The sequence below is a fragment of the Myxine glutinosa genome, chromosome 10, assembly GCF_964187855.1.
Source record: "Myxine glutinosa chromosome 10, kmMyxGlut1.1, whole genome shotgun sequence".
In the NCBI taxonomy this organism is placed as follows: Eukaryota; Metazoa; Chordata; class Myxini; order Myxiniformes; family Myxinidae; genus Myxine; species Myxine glutinosa.
The window spans coordinates 54,167,318-54,186,488 of NC_136270.1; the positions used below are offsets into that span (position 1 = coordinate 54,167,318).

At 43.6% G+C, this 19,171-nt stretch overlaps 1 long non-coding RNA gene across 2 annotated transcripts in view; it reads right to left on the bottom strand.

Annotated features, from left to right (window-relative positions):
* Positions 1-3,401: 3,401 nt before the first annotated feature.
* Positions 3,402-19,171, bottom strand: part of LOC137434564 (uncharacterized) — an 80,227-nt gene continuing 64,457 nt past the window's right edge. For both annotated transcript variants that reach the window (XR_013624854.1, XR_013624853.1), the window contains one exon: positions 3,402-3,499. This is a non-coding gene — a long non-coding RNA (uncharacterized LOC137434564). The remainder of the gene's footprint in view (positions 3,500-19,171) is intronic.

A 19,171-nucleotide genomic window follows, 5' to 3' on the forward strand; every position in this document is an offset into this window, starting at 1 on the left:
TTCCCATGGGCAGTGAGACGTTCTAAGGTGTCTTTGTAAGCAGGCAAAGTTTCTAGTTCCTTCATGAGTTGACAGTACAGCCGTGCGCCCTTGTCATACTGATGATGGCCTGCAGCGGCAAAGATGTGAAGCATCTTGGTAACAATGCAGGACAGATGCCCATTGTGGTCTGCAAATCGCTCGGTTCTGATAAAGACCTTGATCACATCTACCATGTGGTGGTACTCCACCCAGAGTGCAGGTGTTCTTCCTCCTTTTGCGAGTCGTTTGAAGGTTTCTTCAAACCTTTGCTCAAACGCTGGCCCTACTGGGTCTGAGTGTCTGGCTCCCATCTTCCCATCAGCCACCTTCTCCATGAAGGTCTTCATGTCACCACGCTCCTCCTCAGTGAAGGCAAGTTTCATGATGTGTTGATAGATGGCTGCATCGATGAGGAGGTGAACACGGATTGCCTTGTCAAAACATCCTCCATCCATGATGTGGTTGGCTGTCGTACTTCCAGGATAGATCAACTGGATCACATCTAGTAGTCCAGAATCTTCCATGATGTTACCCATTGATCCAAGATAAGACTTCAGCAGGTGAAAACCACCCAACCTTGGAATGACGGGTAGATTTGCCTGCTTTATTATATTCACAGCCTTCAGCCAAATCGGAAGATCAAAGGTCACTATAGCGACCCCAGCACGCCGTATGCACTCTTTCAGAGTGGTGAAGATGGTGTTGAGGTCATTAGGGTCTCCTTCAATAACTGGGAGGAACTCGATCTGTGTGCTCTGCTTTGCATCATTAGCATGGATTCTCTTCATCCAGCCATTCCAGTTGGAGTGTGGGAACTCAGGATCGTTGGCTTTGATCACCCACCCCGCTGCCCAGAGTGTGTCACCTGGAGTGAGGAGTGGCTGATCATGAGCCAGGGAGGAGGAAAGCTCAGCGAGGGGGAGAAACATGATCGCGTTCGTTCCTATCTGTTTCCTGTTCGTAAATGGAATAATCTTTACTTCAGTTCCCCTCAGGATCTTAGCTTTGTCGAGTGCCTTCAACTTCACCCGGGGGAAAGCTGCTGTTGTCTGTGGATCTGGCAAAGGTGGTGCCGGAGAGGTGACTTCGATCCAACCCATTGAGTGAAAGGGAGTGTTTCCGTGAATAGAGACAATGTTTAAATCTATATTGTCTCCAACAAACTGAGTGATTGCATTGTTTGTTTCCCCAACCTCCATAAAGGCCACCTGATCATTACTTGACAATTCACTTTCACTGGCTGGCACTTTGGCTGTCATCACTGATTGATCCTCAAGCGCAGCATCAACCGCAACCTCATCATTGATCTGTTCATCGGTTTCCTCCACAATGGTGTCAAGAGTGCCAGAAGTATCTGGAACATCATCTCCACTCCTACTATTAAGGAAGCAGTATTTGTAGTTTTGTGTCTCCGTGTAAGACTCAGTGTATCCCAGCCGGTGGAACTTGTTGAGCATCTATTTTGACCCAAATCTATGATCAAGTTGTATGGCAAGCCCCATTTGGTGTGGCAATACTCCAGACCGAGGTCGACAGGCCTTAATAAAATTCTGCCCCCAAACGGCAACTCTTTCGTCTGTCTTGACAATCGGTCTCAAGAACATCTGAAGGCTTGCAGGAACAAGTGTCAGCTGACTCTCGATGTCAGTCATACTGTGTGTGGTGGGGTATGACTTTGGACCTAAATCAATCAAGGCAATATCATTGGATATGAACTTGAGTGCCGTCTTTATGATCTGAGTCTTCTCATCTCCATGGTCAAGATTAGCATGATGCTCTCGCAGAATATTGTTGGTGCCATCTTTGAGACAGAGTACATCTGCCCTTCTCTCCTGTGTTGTGAAATACAAGGTGTCTTCGTATTTCTCTAGAAGTTTTATCTTTAGCCAATGCTTTGAATAAGAAAGGCTCTTCTCTGGTGACTGATCAAACTCCTGCAGCTTTTCATGGACTTGGTCCATGTTCATTACCCCATGCTCTAATTCTGAGTCTAACCATTCGCAGAATTCAATAAAAACTGCCTCTCGCTCCTCATCAATACTCCTCTGTCCTCTCTTCCTTTTTCCTTCCTCATCAGTCTTGGACAAACTGTCACCTCCCGCAAACATAAGTTTGCATCGCAAATGGTACAGTGTTTCTTCTGCTACCAAGTCGTTGATCCCCTCCAGGCGTCCAGTGACTTCAGTGCCCCAGTCATCCCCGTGACTCCGTGCTGTCTTCAGCAAGCTTGCCTTCAGTGTATCTGCAGTCAAATTATCTGGCACTCTGTATTTCTTTCTAGTTTGTGCTGGATTATTTTTGTAGAGCTGGGCTGGTTGGTTGCAAAGAATGCATACATCCTTATACAGGAGGTCAACTGACTGTGATCTTCTAGAACTGCAGCCAGTTGATGAACTGAACTCACAAGTAGTGCGTCTTCTCTTCAACTTTGATGACTCTTTCTCTGCCTTTGATGCTTGAGCTGACTTCTTGGTGGTTGCAACAAAGTTGTTGTACAGATCATTTTTACACTTCTGGTGGTACCTCAGTTTTCCTTCCTTTTGAGCCTCCTTCATACGTTCCACAACAGTAACATTTTCGACAGTTTCTGCTTGTTTCAATAAAGTTGAGTATCCCTTTGGAGTTGCCTGTATGAGCCTTTCAGCTGGTGTATCCGAGCGTGCACAGATGAAGCAATTGAGCACAGGTGGAGTAACGTCTTCATCCATATTGCTAGACTCCATGTCCTGCAAAGTAGAAAATGAGATATATTTAGAAATTATTTTTCCACAAAGGAGTGTCTGTGGTGAAATATAAATGTTAACAATCAACTCAGAATCATGAAAAACCCTTATTTGACCCCTCATAAGTTACTTAAGGGCCGATTTAAAAAAATAAAAATTCTCGAAAATAATTTTTCGGTACCCGAATTCAACAGCTTTTTTTCTGGGTTTCCCACGGGAGTTGACCTTCAACATTTTAACACATGTTATTACACACCTTTACAAACATATTGGTGAAGAAAGTTTTTGGTAACAATTTAGTTAACAGATTTTCATATGTTTCCCTTACTAATAGGTGCCTTACACACACACACACACACACACACACACACACACACACACACACACACACACACACACACACACACACACACACACACACACACACACACACACACACACACACACACACACACACGGAATGAATCGCACAGGTTAAACTCATACCGAGCAACGGGCAGCCGTGGACTTTGGTTCGCCAGCTTCCATGCGTGGCTCACAGCCCGTTCAGGACGCGCAGCTTGAAGGACGCAGCAGCGTCTGCAGGACGCGCAGTCTGCAGGACGAACTGCCGCTTCGAAGTCAGCACGAGCGGCAATCCAGGACGGACTAATTCAGCGCAGGAAGGACGAACCAGCACGGAGGACACCACGAGGAACGAAGGTCGAGCGCAGGAAGGACGAACCAGCATGGAGGACAGCCAGCTCGAAGGACCACTATGAGAGGGCGGCGAGAGAGAAGTGCGATGGACATGGGTTTATATCGGGTCGAAAACCTCCCATTCAAAAAAATGTTCCACAGGCTCCCATTGGTCGAGGCAATACTGGTAGATTGCCGGCGAAGTTTGCTCGAGTAGTGTCCATACCTGATTGGTTGTTTTACGTGTCCACGACCTCTCATTGGTTGTTTGCGTGTCCATGATCTCTCATTGGTTGTTTGCGTGTCCATGATCTCTCATTGGTTGTTTGCGTGTCCATGATCTCTCATTAGTTGTTTGCGTATTCACAATCTCTCATTGGTTGTTTGCGTGTCCACGATCTCTCATTGGTTGTTTGCGTGTCCATGATCTCTCATTAGTTGTTTGCGTATTCACAATCTCTCATTGGTTGTTTACGTGTCCACGACCTCTCATTGGTTGTTTGCGTGTCCATGATCTCTCATTAGTTGTTTGCGTGTCCATGATCTCTCATTAGTTGTTTGCGTGTCCATGATCTCTCATTGGTTGTTTGCATGTCCATGATCTCTCATTGGTTGTTTGCGTGTCCATGATCTCTCATTGGTTGTTTGCGTGTCCATGATCTCTCATTAGTTGTTTGCGTATTCACAATCTCTCATTGGTTGTTTACGTGTCCACGACCTCTCATTGGTTGTTTGCGTGTCCATGATCTCTCATTAGTTGTTTGCGTATTCACAATCTCTCATTGGTTGTTTGTGTGTCCACGATCTCTCATTGGTCGGAGTTTGCTATTGAGTTTTGCTGGGGAAGAGTCCAGACCTGATTGGCTGTTTTGCGTGTCCACGATCTCATTGGTCGAAGTTTTCTAGTGAGTTTTGCTGGGGAAGAGTCCAGACCTGATTGGTTGTTTGTTGGTGACGTGTCCACACCCTCTCATTGGTTACTTGCTGGTGACGTGGGCGGTTCTTTTAGCCACGCCTACCACAGTCGCAGTTGATAACATGGACTGTGCTTGTAGCCACGCCTACTGCACATGAACAAGCGTCTTTCTTCAACCATACGAAGGTTTGAATCCTGCGTAAACTCAACGCATATTTGCTTTAACTACTACACAATGGGAAGGGAGCTAATCTTTACATTTAATAAGAAATAACTGACTACTGCAGGCTACATGTTGTCGTGTTATTAACTAGGGGGGAGTGGCGGGGGAGGAGGGGTTCTTTATTGCAAAACCATAACAATATTATCCACTTAGTGAGGATAATGAGATATGTGGAACCACTATTAGCAAACAGCAAATACGTATAGGAATTTAATAAAGCTAAAATCAACAACAGTTTCGCCATAGATTATTTAATGAAAACACAAAGAACAGGATTTTATATAGTAAGCCAGGGAATACAAACTGTTTCAACAATAGGAAGATGGGGAGGTATTACCTGTCATCATATTAATCTCTCATATATTTCTGATACATAAATGACAGCAAGAAGACTTCAAGAAAATTATCATTTCTGTATCCGAGCATACCTACAAGAAAAAGGTATTCGGTATTTGAATAAATATGTTCTACAACATAAGAATGAAAGTTTTTCAATAAAAGATTGGTTTTATATTGATGTTAATAAACCTACATATGTAGATTTAATGAAAATGTTAAATATTGAAAAGGTTTTAAAGTTGATAAAATACAAAGCTCTTTTAGAAATTCAGAACAAATTTAATTGCTTTCCTGTTGTAATTTTTTTATTTTGGATACAGGAATATCAAGAAACCCAGATGAATATATGTTTGATATTCTATGGGAAGATGGTTCAAGGGTATGAGGAAGGAGTTGAAGAAGAAATTGAGGCAAGGGCAAAGGAAGAGACTGAGAAAAAGGAGGACGAGGAGAGGGAGAAAAGAGAGAAGGAGGAGAGTGAGAAAAAGGAGAAGGAGGCAAGGGATAAAAGAGAGAAGGAAGAGAGTGATAAAAAGGAGAAGGAGGCAAGGGAGAAAAGAGAGAGGGAGGAGAGGGAGGAGAGGGAGGAAAAAAAAATGTGGAAACCAGTGAGATTAATAAAAGATTGGAGGTATTACAAAAAATAAATCAAACAACGCACTGAGGAGGAAAATAAAGAAATTAAAAGACTAATGGCAATATTATATTCAAGAATACTGTCCTGTCCGTAGCCGATAAAGACCGGTCTCGGATGGATTAGCCGATCGAGCTTAACACTCCGAGGCGTTCAGTCAAAATATAGCGGAGAATACGTGCGTGGGGGAGGGCGAAAAGCTTACTTTCATGGGTCCCACTGGACGTCTTCGAACCTGCGAGGATTAATTCAAGCCGACACGGATTTAAAATGTACCAAAATACCGGCTTTATTGAAGAAATGCCGGCAAACAAGGAATGCATGATAAAATAAGCTTCCTCAATGGAGCAATCCCATACGGACCCGTATACACACAAAGGGAAAAATAAAGGTGAAAATAAAGCATGTTTGTTTTTAGGTACTTAGCTCTGAGCATCTCCTGAACCCCCTCCGGAATCGTCAAAGCCCCCATGTCTTTGGCGGGACAGCAAAGGTCTCCGTGCACAGTTCGCTTGCGGGAAATGCAGGCCTCGGTCCACAGTCCATGTGTGGGAAACCGCAGGCGTCGGTCCACAGTTGGTTCCTCCTCACGATCATGATGATGATATCGGAACATGACTGTTTGCCACCAAACCCCACAGCCAAGAGCTCATAAACTTCGACGTTCGTTGAGACTGTCCCACCGCAAGAGCTTATCGGCGACCGTTCACTTCCAGATTCAGAAACCGAGAGAGAAAATGTCGGCCCTCCATCCTCCTTTGTACTCGAGGCTTTGATGTCACCCGACGCCACCCATGCCTGCTCCTATCAGCCAGTCCCTCTCTTCGTTGCTCAACAAATCTCACCAATCACTGCTTTCCGGGGCGTGGCCTTGCAGCCCTACCTGCTTGATGTTATCGCCCGTTGGTGGTATCATCGTTGATGCTCAAAGTCCTGTTTCTGGTTAGCTTTTATTTAGTGTCTTTTAATGCGCTGTTGCCTGACTTTGTGTGTGTGTGCTGCATTGTCATAAGGAACAGAGGGGAAATAACAGAGGCAATCACATACAGTGGATTAATTACCCATAATCCCTAACTAATTAGCATAACACCACTCAGTTTCCCACCCCTCTCATGGGGACACTTGTACACTTACATGACATACGGTCTACTGGATCCCTACTTATGTACATCGGGGTTCTTCTTCTTCATCGTGACATACAGAGCATGGTAATCTATACACTTCTACCTGGCTCTAAGATAATCATTGTCTACCCCCCACAAACGTAACAATGCCTTCAATATCAGGGAGGAGATTTAAATGAGAAAATGAGGATAAGGAAGAAGGAAAAGATTATGTAGTTGATGAAGTTGGTGTTTTTGACTTTAGTTAAAGTTTTACATATGTATTTTTCCCCTAAAAAAATGGAGGAGAGAGTGAAGGAATCCCTCAGGATTCTTTATGTTTTAAAAATCAAGATAGAAATGTATATGTTGGAAACCAAAAAGGTTTTCGCACTCTGTATGAATTTTTCTCATAAATAAATGAGTTATTATGTTAAGTGTAAAAAGAAAACGAATACTAAAAATATATCTGATGTCAAAGGTAAAAATAATAGAGTTTATCAAAAGGGGATATGTTTAGTGTGTGGCTCTAAAAAGTGTCAATTCATTTCCAAGCATAAAAGTGGGAGAGATATACAAAAAAATTTGTCGGGTAGTAAATTTACAACAACTGGAATTCCGGGGAAATTACATCTGTTTGATAATGATTGAAACCAGGGTATTCTTTCTGTGGTCCTGGGACAAACTTGGATAAAAGATTAGATGAGGCTGACAATCCTACACCTTGGTCTAAACCTCTAAATAGGGTTGATGAAGTGTGTATGAAGCACGATATTGAATATGGGATTTGCACTACGTTGGATGAAAAAAAAGAAGCCGACAGAGAAATGTTGTATAATTTGTCTTTTTTTTTTTTTGTATACAAGATCGAGGCTCGTGAAAGAGCGAACATTAATCACACAGAAAGACAAACAGACACAAAACAAATAACATCGGGAGCGGTAGACAAGATGGGGAGAGAGGGGGAAGGACACAAACACAACATTTGAGAGCAGGGACCGAGAGACATGGAGACATCGAGAGAACTGTGGGAGGGAGAGGGCTTTTGGGGGGAGGCATGGGAAGGGGGTTGGGGGGGGGTGGGAGAGGTATAAAACATATGGACACTGCCAAGACTTCCAGGAAAGAAGTTGGAATTTCAAACAAGGTGGATCTGGGATGAATTAGTGGGGGTAGAAAAGATCAAGGTTTTGGATGGGGGAAGATAAGAGATGGTGGTGAACAGCTGTTTTGAAGACCTGGAGGGAGGAGTGTGATTGAAGTGAGTGTGGGAGTTTGTTCCAGAGGCGGGAGAAAAGAGGAATGAAAGAGTGAAGGTGAGCAGAGAGCCGAGATTTCGGCAGTTTAACCATCAGAGGGTGGCTGGCAGATCTTGTGCGACCTGTAGGAATATTTGGGGGACAGAGCACAGAGAGAGCTGGGGGAGCAAGGCCGGAGAGGAGTCGGTAGAAGACAGAAAGACCACCTACCTGCCTGCAGTGAGTGAGTGAAAGGTCCTCAGAGATAGCTTCATCGCGGGAGATTCCAATGATTCTGAAAGCCTTGGATTCAACAGCGTGAAGCCGAGCCAGGTGTGAGGCAGGAGCACCAGCCCATAGGGGAGAACAGTATTCCATTGAGCTGCGGATGAAAGCCTTGTATGTGGTGAGGAGCTCAGGTGTGCCTAGGAAGGACTTTGCACGACGGAGGATGCCCAGTCGGCGACTGGCTTTGGAGGCCAGCTTGGAAATGTGGTTTTCCCAAGAAAGATCATGGCAGATGGTGAGACCCAAAAGCTTGAGTGACAGAACTTCTTGGAGAGGATTGTTGAGAAAGTAGATGGGAGGGTTGTCCAGTCGATCTTTTCGGAGAGACATAGTAAGAGTGTGAGATTTGTCAGGATTGAAAGACATGTTCCACATGTTTGACCAGTCTGTGATTTTGTCCAGGTCTTCAGAGAGTGAGGAGGCTGCAGACTGCCGATCTGAGGGAAGAGGAATGGAGCGGCAGAGAGTGGAGTCATCAGCAAAGAGATACAGAGGATTTTCCAGAGAGTCGGAGAGATCATTGATAAAGACCAGAAAAAGCACAGGGCCCAGCACACTGCCTTGGGGAACTCCAGCCTGAACGGGAGGGGAGATGAGAGAAATCCATTCAGGGCCACACGTTGACTACGACCAGAGAGGAAGTCCGCAAGCCATGCATGGAGATTTCCATGGATACCATAGGAGGAGAGTTTGGTGAGCAGAGCTGGGTGCCAGACCGTATCGAAGGCACGTGATATGTCAAGGGAGACAGCTCTGATTTCCTGTTTGGCATTGAGGACCTCCATCCATTGTTGAGACAGCAGAAGCAGCATGTCCAGAGTAGAGTGACCTGGTCTGAAACCAAATTGATGATCAGAGATCAAGCCATTGGAGAAGAGGAAAGATTTCATATCCGAAGCAATGATGGATTCCATGACTTTGCTGATAATTGGGAGCAGGCTGATTGGTCTGTAGTTGCAAGGATCTGTTTTTGCACCTTTTTTGTGTAAAGCGGTAATGTTTGCTGATTTCCAGGATGCTGGCAGATGACCTTGAGCAAAAGATAGGGTGAAAAGAACAGAGAGAGGGTGAGATAGGGCGGCAGAGCAGGATTTTAGGACCCGTGTGCTGATGCCATCTGGTCCAGTTGCAGAATCAGAGTCGAGGTTTGACAAAAACTCCTCCACCTTGTCAGGAGAGAAGGTCACAGAGTCCAGGAGCAGTTTGGTTCGACTGCGAAAGGTGGGAACAGAGAGAGATGGGTTTGGGACTAAGGATTTTGAGGCAAACACAGAGTTGAGGCATTCGGCTTTGTCACGTGCGATGTCAACTGTGTGGCCATTTGAGGTAAGGGAGGGGATGGAGGGGGAACAAACACCAGAAACGGATTTGACCAGACGCCACCAGGATTTGGAGGAAGGAGACAGGTTTGAGAGTTCATTCTTGAGTGAGGAGAGATAGTGCTTCCTGGCACTCCTGAGGGTAGACACACACTTGTTCCGAGCTTGGTGGAAGGAACTAAAATTTCCTTCAGTTGGATTAGCCTTCCAAGAGGCAAAGGCAAGTTGTTTCAGGGCAACTGCCTCACCACAAGATTCAGTGTACCATGGACGGGAGGAAGGGTAAGACAACTGAAGGCGAGATGGGATAAATATGTGCATGAGAGAGATCAGTTTGCTTTGGAAGAATTCCCAGGAAGAATTGATGTCAGAGGCAGTGGAGATGGGAGACCAATCCAGACGATTGATGGCTGCTTGAAGACCGTCCCAGTCGGCCTGAGTGAAATGCCAGACTCGTCGACGCTGAGGAGGCTCTCTGAGAATGGCCAGAGAGATGTCCACTTTGACAAGCACATGATCAGAAGAACCGATTGGAGCAGAAGAAGAGCAGCAGACATTAGCAGGGAAGTTAGTCATAACCAAGTCTAGAAGAGAAGATACTCCATTGGCTGAGATCCGGGTCGGGAAATTGACAGATTGTGTCAATCCCAGTGAGTCACAGAAGTCCTTTGCTGAGGTGCCATGACTGGTGAGAGAGGAACCCACACCCAACCAGGTGGCATGATGACAATTGAAGTCACCACATATGAGGAAGAGAGAGTTGGGATGAGTGGATAGAAGTTGGTCCATGTTGTCGGACAGTGAAATGTAGATGGAGTCATCACTGTTTGGGGGACGGTACAGAACACATATGAACAAAAGGTGGGAGCGGAGAGGAAGCCGTAGCCAGAGGTACTCCTGGGGGTGAGGAGGAGAGAGGGCAGTGCAAGGAGAGTGAGGAAGAGAGTTTTTGATAAAGATAGCCACCCCACCACCAGGCCGAGGCTCAGGTCTATCATACCGGAGGAGGGAGTAACCAGGAAGAGATATTAAGGAATCAGAGACATCTTGAAGGAGGAAAGTCTCTGTTAAGCAGATCAAGTCTGGATTGTCAGAAGCAACCTGTATGGAGAGATCAGTCAGGTTTGAGCGAAGGCCCCGGATGTTTGAGGTCCATACCGTTAATGAAGAGAGAGGGGGAGCATCGGGTACAGGACAGGGGAGGGGAGGAGTAGGGTAAGATGAAGGATGAGAGGGGGAGGTAGGGAGAGCAGTTGTTAGTGTGTCAGCGATTGCAGAAGAGTTCCAAGAAAGGGAAGGATGAGGAGGATGAAAGGTTTGAAGGTGAAGGGATGAGGCACAGTGAGGGGTTGTTTGAGGGGGGGGGGGCAGAGGAAAGAAGAAGGTTGGGGGGGGGGGGGTGGAGGTATGAGATAGAAGGGAGACGAAGTGGGGAGGAGGCAGCTTTGAGGAGGAGGGGGGAGGAGGGAGAATTGGAGAGGAATGGCATGGGGGGAGATTTGAATGGGAGGGGTTGGGGGGGAGTTTTGAAGGGGAGGAGTGAGGGGGGAGTTTAGGAGGGGAAGGGCAAGGGGCGAGATCAGGAGTGGAGGGGCAGGGCGGGAGTTTAAGAGTGGCGGGGCAAGGGGGGAGTTTAGGAGTGTAGGTGCAAGGGGAGGGATTTGGATGGGAGGGGCAAGAGGGGAGTTTAGAAAGTGGATGATTAATGAAAGACGAACATTGAAAACAAATTGGGTTTGTTGTGATTTTCAAGTTAGCAATCCGGTTCAGAATGATGGAGGAGGGATGGAATGAATGTGAATTTAGACCATGTAGTGAGGGAGACGTATAAGATATTGAATTTCTTTTTTTTGAGGTGGAATGAGTTGGAGAGGAAATTGAGAAAAGCCTTTTAAATAGGAAGAAAAACAGCGTGTTGTAAAATACCACTGAGTAAAACACTGAAGGGGAAAGGTTATACATATTTAAATAATATTTAAACAGAACCGTGAACAATCTTATGTGCACAAAAATACCAACGGGGGGAGAGCCGAGAGGGACCACCACGAGTCACGTGAAGGGCAAACGGTGGTCTTTGATACAAAATCCAACGTTGAGAGAGAAAGTTGACAGATTTATCGTGAAAAAGTTGATAAGTGCTAAATTGAGACATGGGTTTGGTTATCAAAAAAACTATTAAGCTCTAATGATGTCATCAAGACTGAGGAGCAAATAGTTTTCGTTGACGAATTACATCAACCTATAATCACAACGTTTAAAAGAAGGAATGTTTATTCCAAAGGTATTGATTACATCTGGTCCGCTGATTTAATTGAACTAAATAATGATGAGGGATATAAGTATGCTTCAACCGTTGTTGATTTGAGTAGATTTGCATGGGTTGTTCCTTTGAAAAACAAAAGGGGTAATACTCTTATGTTAGCTTTCAGTGAAGTATTTAGTGAAAGCAAAAGGAAACCCAAGAAGTTATGGACTGTTGATGGAACAGAATTCTATAACAAAACATTTATAAAACCTCTTAAAGATAATGGTATAATATTATACAGCACCTTTAATGAAGGAAAGGCAGCTGTTATTGATCGCTTTAATCACACATTGAAAGAGAGGTTAAATAAAAAATTCAACCAACTCGGTTCTCAACAATGGGTATCTATAATTCAGGACATTATAGATAATTACAATAATACAGTTCATTCATCAACAAAATCAAAACCATCGGAAACATTTACAAAATTAAAATACGAAAAGGAGATTAATCCTAGAAAGCCAAAGTTTAAAGTTGGTGATATTGTAAGAACTAGGGCATGCCCGTACTATATATAAGCTAGGACGTGCCCGTACGTGGGTGCCCGTTCCTTGCCAAAAAAAAAAAAAAAAAAAAATTTGTGTAGGGGTGTGTGTGTGTAAACATCCTAGGGCGTGCCCGTACGTGGGTGCAAAAAAACATGCGTGCAAACAACAACAAAAAAAAACTTTGAAACCACGTGGCAGTAACGACCACAGAACCCCCCCCCCCCCTCTATTTACATGAATGGTTTGGTCCATTCGCAACGACCACAGAACCCCCCCCTCTATTTACATGCAATGGTTTGGTCCATTCGCAACGCCAAAGCGAACGGCGAACGGCTAAATCGCCATAGCTCGGTAAGTACTTGTCCGATTAATTTCAAACCTTGAAAAGGCACATCCTCGGGTCCCCAGCAATATACCTGGCAAGTTTAAAGTATATCGGACCCGTGGTTGTCGAGAAACAGCGGTCACAGACAAACAAACAAACGTACAAACGTACAAACGTACAAACGTACAAACAAACACACAGAGATTACTGGAATTATAGATAGATATACAGATGGAAAAGCCATTTTGAGAAAGGTTATACAAAGAGATGGACTAATGAACTCTTTAAAATTGTTAATGTAATGAATACAATTCCTTGGACTTACAAATTATATGATTTAAAAGGAGAAGAAATCTTGGGTTAATTTTATTCACAGGAATTACAAGACAAAGATGATAAAAAAATGAAAAATAATGTCTTAAACCTTAAACAGTCTTCTTCAAAGAGACTAACTAAAAAAATAAAAAATGAATTGAAAAAAAGGTCTTAAACCTTAAACAGTCTCCTTCAAAGAGACTAACTAAAAAAATACAAAATGAATTGAAAAAAGGTCTTAAACCCTAAACAGTCTCCTTCAAAGAGACTAACTAAAAAAAAAAATATATGAATTGAAAAAAAGGTCTTAAACCTTAAACAGTCTCCTTCAAAGAGACTAACTAAAATATATATATATATGAATTGAAAAAAAGGTCTCAAACCTTAAACAGTCTCCTTCAAAGAGACTAACTAAAAAAATACAAAATGAATTGAAAAAAGGTCTTAAACCCGAAACAGTCTCCTTCAGAGACTAACTAAAAAATATATTTCTGAATTGAAAAAAAAGTCTTAAACCTTAAACAGTCTCCTTCAAAGAGACTAATTTAAAAAAAACAAACAAGTAAAGATACATTCAAAGTACACCGCCCCGATGCCAAATTTTTAAATATCCTGCAGCGCGGCATTGCCGCAATGCAGCTCATAGAGAGTGCATTGGGAGGGAGAGGTGTACAAGAATTGATTGATAAATTGCATAATAAAAATCAATAAAAGATAATCATGAAAAATATTTTCTTAATCAATTGGCTAATAGCATAACTAAACCACGAGCGCTTCATCCGAAGATGTATCTTTTAGAAATTTAATTAAATAAGTCATTAATTAAAAAAATAAAATAATTAATTGATTAATCAATAAATAATTAATCGATTAAATGATTAATCAATAAATCAACAAGTACAAAAAGTTTTAATTAAAACAAAAGCCACGTCGATGTTACACAATGCCTAGATGCAGCTGTGCCTATAACGTCGATGTTATAGGCACAGGACATTCCTATTGATTCGATTACTTGATGTTATTTTTGTGCAAAGTGAAAATATATCTCGGCAATTTCCCGTGTGTGGCGACGAATTTTTAATATATCTCGGCATTTTCCCGTCTGTTATTTCAGGCAGTGTATGACTGACCATGCCGCGATTTAAAAAAATATATATCTCGGCAATTTCCCGTGTGTGACGACACGTGAATGAAGCTATGCTCCTCTCTCCACATTATTGTGACGACGTATAAATTAAATATTTCATCGTGACGATTGTCATCAAATGGACGAATTGTTAATATATCTCGGCATTTTCCCATCTGTTATTTCAGGTGGTGTATGACTGACCATGCCGTGATTGTAAAAAAATATATCTCAATGGACTTGAAGTTACAGGCCTTTGAGAATTCATTTCGTCTATAAAGGGCAACTTTCATTGGATTTTCTTCCCGTTTTTTTTCAACCGAGTCTAAAACTATGTTAGCGACTGTGAAAAATGAAATGATATATCGAATTTGATTTGAAAGAAAACTGTGTGAGAGAGGAAGACACCACGGGCCTACAAAACAGGCCTCAAAGCTATGCGAGTTAATAAAATGGTGGATATTTGTTTATATGAAGCATCTCCCACAATGGGTGGAGCTATGGTTCCCAGAATAGGTGGAGCTTTGAGGTTTTGTCTTCTCTGCAAGAACAAGAAGAAGAAGAAGAACAAGAAGAAGAACAACAACAGCAGAGGGCACTCTATGAGCAGCGTCTGTGACGCGGCTAAAAATATCCTTATGGCCACATCACTTGGTCACTGTCATGTCCAAATATTAGCTTCTGAGCTCAAAAGGTGCCTGAGATATTAGTCAGTTTCCTTATGTAATTTTGCTGGCTTTTTGGGGGGGAATAGGAAAACTATAGCCTACATTTTCTGAAAGCTTATGGGTCACTGAGTACAAAAATCGATGTTGGAATTTTAAAAAATTACTCAATGGCGGCCACATTGGAATTCAAAATGGCCACCAGGTTTCAACTACTTTTCAACATAATTCAGACATTTTTTACTCTATGAAGCCCATTTTTGTCACAAAATAGCATTTATTATGGGTATTAGCTCATTTTGCAAAGTTCCAGTGCAATCAGAGTGCCGCCATTTTGTTTTTCAAGATGGCTGCCATTACAAACCAAATAATTAAGATCTTATAAATCGGCGGACTTTCTTGTAATAGACTAAGTTTTAATGGCTATATAAGAGCAAATGAGTTCATACAGTCACAAGGATAAAACCACATTGGAATGTAGTTTTTAAAATCCGTCTATGGCCGCCATATTGGAATTCAAAATGGCCGTCATGTTTCAACTATTTTTCAATATAACTTGGGCATTTTTCATTCTATGAAGCCCATTTTTTGGCAAAAAGTAGCATTCATTATGCATGGCAGTTCATTTTGCATGATTGAAGTGCAGTCAGAGTGCCGCAATTTTGATTTTCAAAATGGCCACCATTTCGGAGCCATTTACGACTCAGGCTTTTGGTTGAACACATCTTACTATAATTCTCCAAATGTCCGTCCATCTGTCTGTCTGTTTGAAGGTACCGTAAAAAGATATTTTGGGTGGATAATCCTGGGATATCCAGGAGTAAAATAGGCTATTTAGTTTTCCCAATTTCAGCTTTAGTCTCCAGCATTCTCAGGTTTGCACTCCCGCATAACATTCGCGTTCGCATAACGTTCATTGTTCTCATTGTGACGATGTTGCTTTCCTGGGTGCCGCGTGATCGGTGCAGCCATTTGTGCGGCACCCGGGAAGGCAACATGTCTACATCAATCGCTAACAGATCGCTGTCTCCATCGATCTTGCCAAGGCCGTAACAGCTATCGGCTCAAAATCCTTTTAACTGTTGATTTGGTACAGTTACACGTATCGGGAATTTGGAACACGTATCGGGAGTACATACGACATAGCGATTGTGAACATGATTAATCGATCATGATTCACGATCACGATCATCACGATCATAGCGTATCGATCACGATTTGAAACACGATGGAATAATATTTACCAGAATGAACAGTGATGTGGCTTTTATTGAAATTCGAAAGATACTGTTTAGATTTTGATGATTTGCGTGTAATATGTTTATATGAATCGTTTAAAAAAAATTTTTAACTTCAATTTCTGATATTTTGCCTTTTCATTTTGGCCTCCCAATTGAAGCCCCGTCCATAGGGTGGGTACCGTTGCTAGTGTTCTTAATGGTTAGTTTATCAGGCACAAATTACATAAGGGAATTGACTTCAGTGTTCAATATCTCTAAAATGGATTACCAACAACTTGAGTTCAAAACCAACAAATAACAACACAACAACAACATGCATTTTAAAGGCCATTTCCCTACTAGAGAGGGGTTAGCCTTGCGGTCCCCATGACAATCTTCTCCATTTTGCCCTATTTTCTGCATCTCTCCTTGTTAACCCCCTTGCCCGCATTTCTTCTTCCACCATCTTTAGCCAAGTCTTTCTCGGTCTTCCCCGTCCTCTACTTCCTTCTACATTCATTTCCATCACTCTTCTCAACCAGTCACTTTCATCCTTCCTCAACACATGACCAAACCATCTCAACCGGTTCCTCTTCACAGCATCAATCACAGGCTCTATTCCCATCATCTTTCGCAATTCATCATTTGTCTTCCTCTCTCTCAACGATACTCCACACATCCGTCGAACCATTCGCATTTCCACCCTTTCCAACCTTCGTTGCTGCTCTACGTTCATTACCCATGTCTCGCTCCCATAAATCATAACACTTCTCACACATGCAGCAAACACCTTTCCCTTCAGCTTCAACGACACTCCCCTCATCATCAGCACACCACTCAATTCCCGAAACTTCTTCCATGCACATCTCACTCGAGCAACCGTTGCCGAGTCTGATCCACCTTCTCCATTCAGCATGTCTCCGAGGTAGCAAAATGTTTTCACACCTTCCAGCTTCACGCCATCTCCAAGATCCAACTCAACATTTCCTCCATCTGCAGCTCGCTCTGTGCACACCTTACATTTGAATGTAGCTGCCACACTGGTTAATGACCCTCTCAGACCACTACATTTTTGATGAACCCACTCAGCGCACATTGTACATTGAATGGAGTTCACTCCGACACCCTTCCTCCACACAGCACAGGGCCACTTCCCAGTTCTTTCCACCTCACCACATGCTTTACCACTTGCCATCACCTTCGTCTTTCCGATATTCACCTTCAGACCTTTTGTCTCCATACATTCCTTCCACTTGTTCATCTTTTCTTTCAGTCCATCCATACTTTCCGCAATCAACACCAGATCATCTGTATACAACAACTCCCACGGTAAACCCTCCTTTACGGTCTGAGCCAGCACCTCCATCACAGCTACAAATAGTAGTGGACTGAGTACCGACCCCTGATGCACTCCCACCTTCACCTCAAACTCACCACTGTTCCCGTCTTTCGTCCTTACAGCTGTGCGCACTCTTTTGTACATTGCCATCACTACTCTGATCAACCATTCCTCCACTCCTAACTTCCTCAATGCCCATGTCAATACTTTGCGTGGAACCCTATCGAATGCTTTCTCCAGATCAACAAACCCAAGAAGCAACTTCTTCCTCTTCTCCATATACTTCTCCTGCAACTGCCTCACAATGAAAAGCGCGTCTGTCATTCCTCTTCCTGGCATAAATCCAAACTGCATATCGTCGATCTTCACTTTCTTCCTTATCCTCCTCTCCAACACCCTTTCCAATACCTTCATTCCATGCTCCAATAACTTTTTCGTTCGGTACGAGCCACACTCCAGAGGGTCACCTTTCCCCTTGTATAGAGGGACGAGGGTACTCAGTTCCCAATCCACTGGAATGCGGCCTTCTTTCACCACCAGATTACAGATCTCTGTCATTCTCTTCACACCCCAACTTCCTGCTGCCTTCAACATATCTCCCACAACTCCCGTCGGCCCTCCCGCTTTTCTGCCCTTCATTGCTTTTATTGGTTCCTCAACTTCCTTCTCAGATATCTTCTCTGCCGGTCCTAAAACTGGGTTACTCTCTATGTTGCCATCCCATTCATTCTCTGTATTCAACAGCATTTCCATATATCTTTTCCATCTTCCTTTAATTCCATCTGGGTCGACAACGATTTGTCCCACTTCATCCTTCAAGAAACTCACCCCCATCACATCACACCTCTCTTTCGCTATCTGCTTTGCAATCCTGAATACTGCTTTCTGACCCTCTTCCGAATCCAAGCGTTCTCCAAACATTTTCCTACATGCCTCCTGCGCCTTTGCTACCTCTTTCTTTGCAGCCTTCCTGGCTGCCTTATAACTTTCATGCTCTGCTGTTTCTGCTCCCGTACCCTTCGCCTTCTGCCACTCCTTGAACTTCTTCCTCTTCTCGTCAATCCTCTTTCCAACTTCATCATCCCACCACCATGTTTCCGAGTGCCTCGGTGGTCCTTTAGTCCATCCACATACTTCACCAACGGCTCCCAACAGACTAGCTTTCATTGACATGCAACCACTTTCAAGCTCAACCACATCATCCTAGACCCTACTCAGCCTCTCTTTTAATGCCTCCCTTACTGTCACCTCTTTCAACCTCCACACCTTCATTCTCGGTTGGTACTTCACCCGCCGAGCTCTCCTTGCACCTTTCACCCTTATGTCGCAGACAACCAAGTGGTGCTGTGAAGCAGCCTCCTCCCCCGGGATCACCTTTGTGTCCTGGAGGTGCCCCCTATCTCGCCTACGCACCATCAGGTAGTCAACGGTTGTCGTCGACCCACCTGACGTGTATGTAACAAGCTTATTATCCTCTTTCTGGAACTGAGTATTACAAATCAACAAATCAGCTCCATCAGCAAACTCCAAAATCCTTTCGCCTTCTCCATTTCTCACACTATATCCGTAACCCCCATGAACTCCGTCAAAACCATCCATACTCCTTCCCACATGTCCATTTAGGTCTCCTCCTACAACAACAACTTCCTCATCTTTCACGTTTTCCATCAGCTTCTCTATCACACACCAGAACTTGTCCTTCTCTTCAACGCTTAGACCAACCTGTGGAGCATATCCCGAGATGACGTTCACCAAGAGCTTTCCAATCATCATTTTCACCATCATCAACCTATCACTCACTCTAGTGACACTCACCACACTGTCTACAAACTCCTAAGAAAACAGGACACCAACACCATTCATGCCCTCCAGGCACCCTTGCCACATAAACGTGTATTTCTGTCCC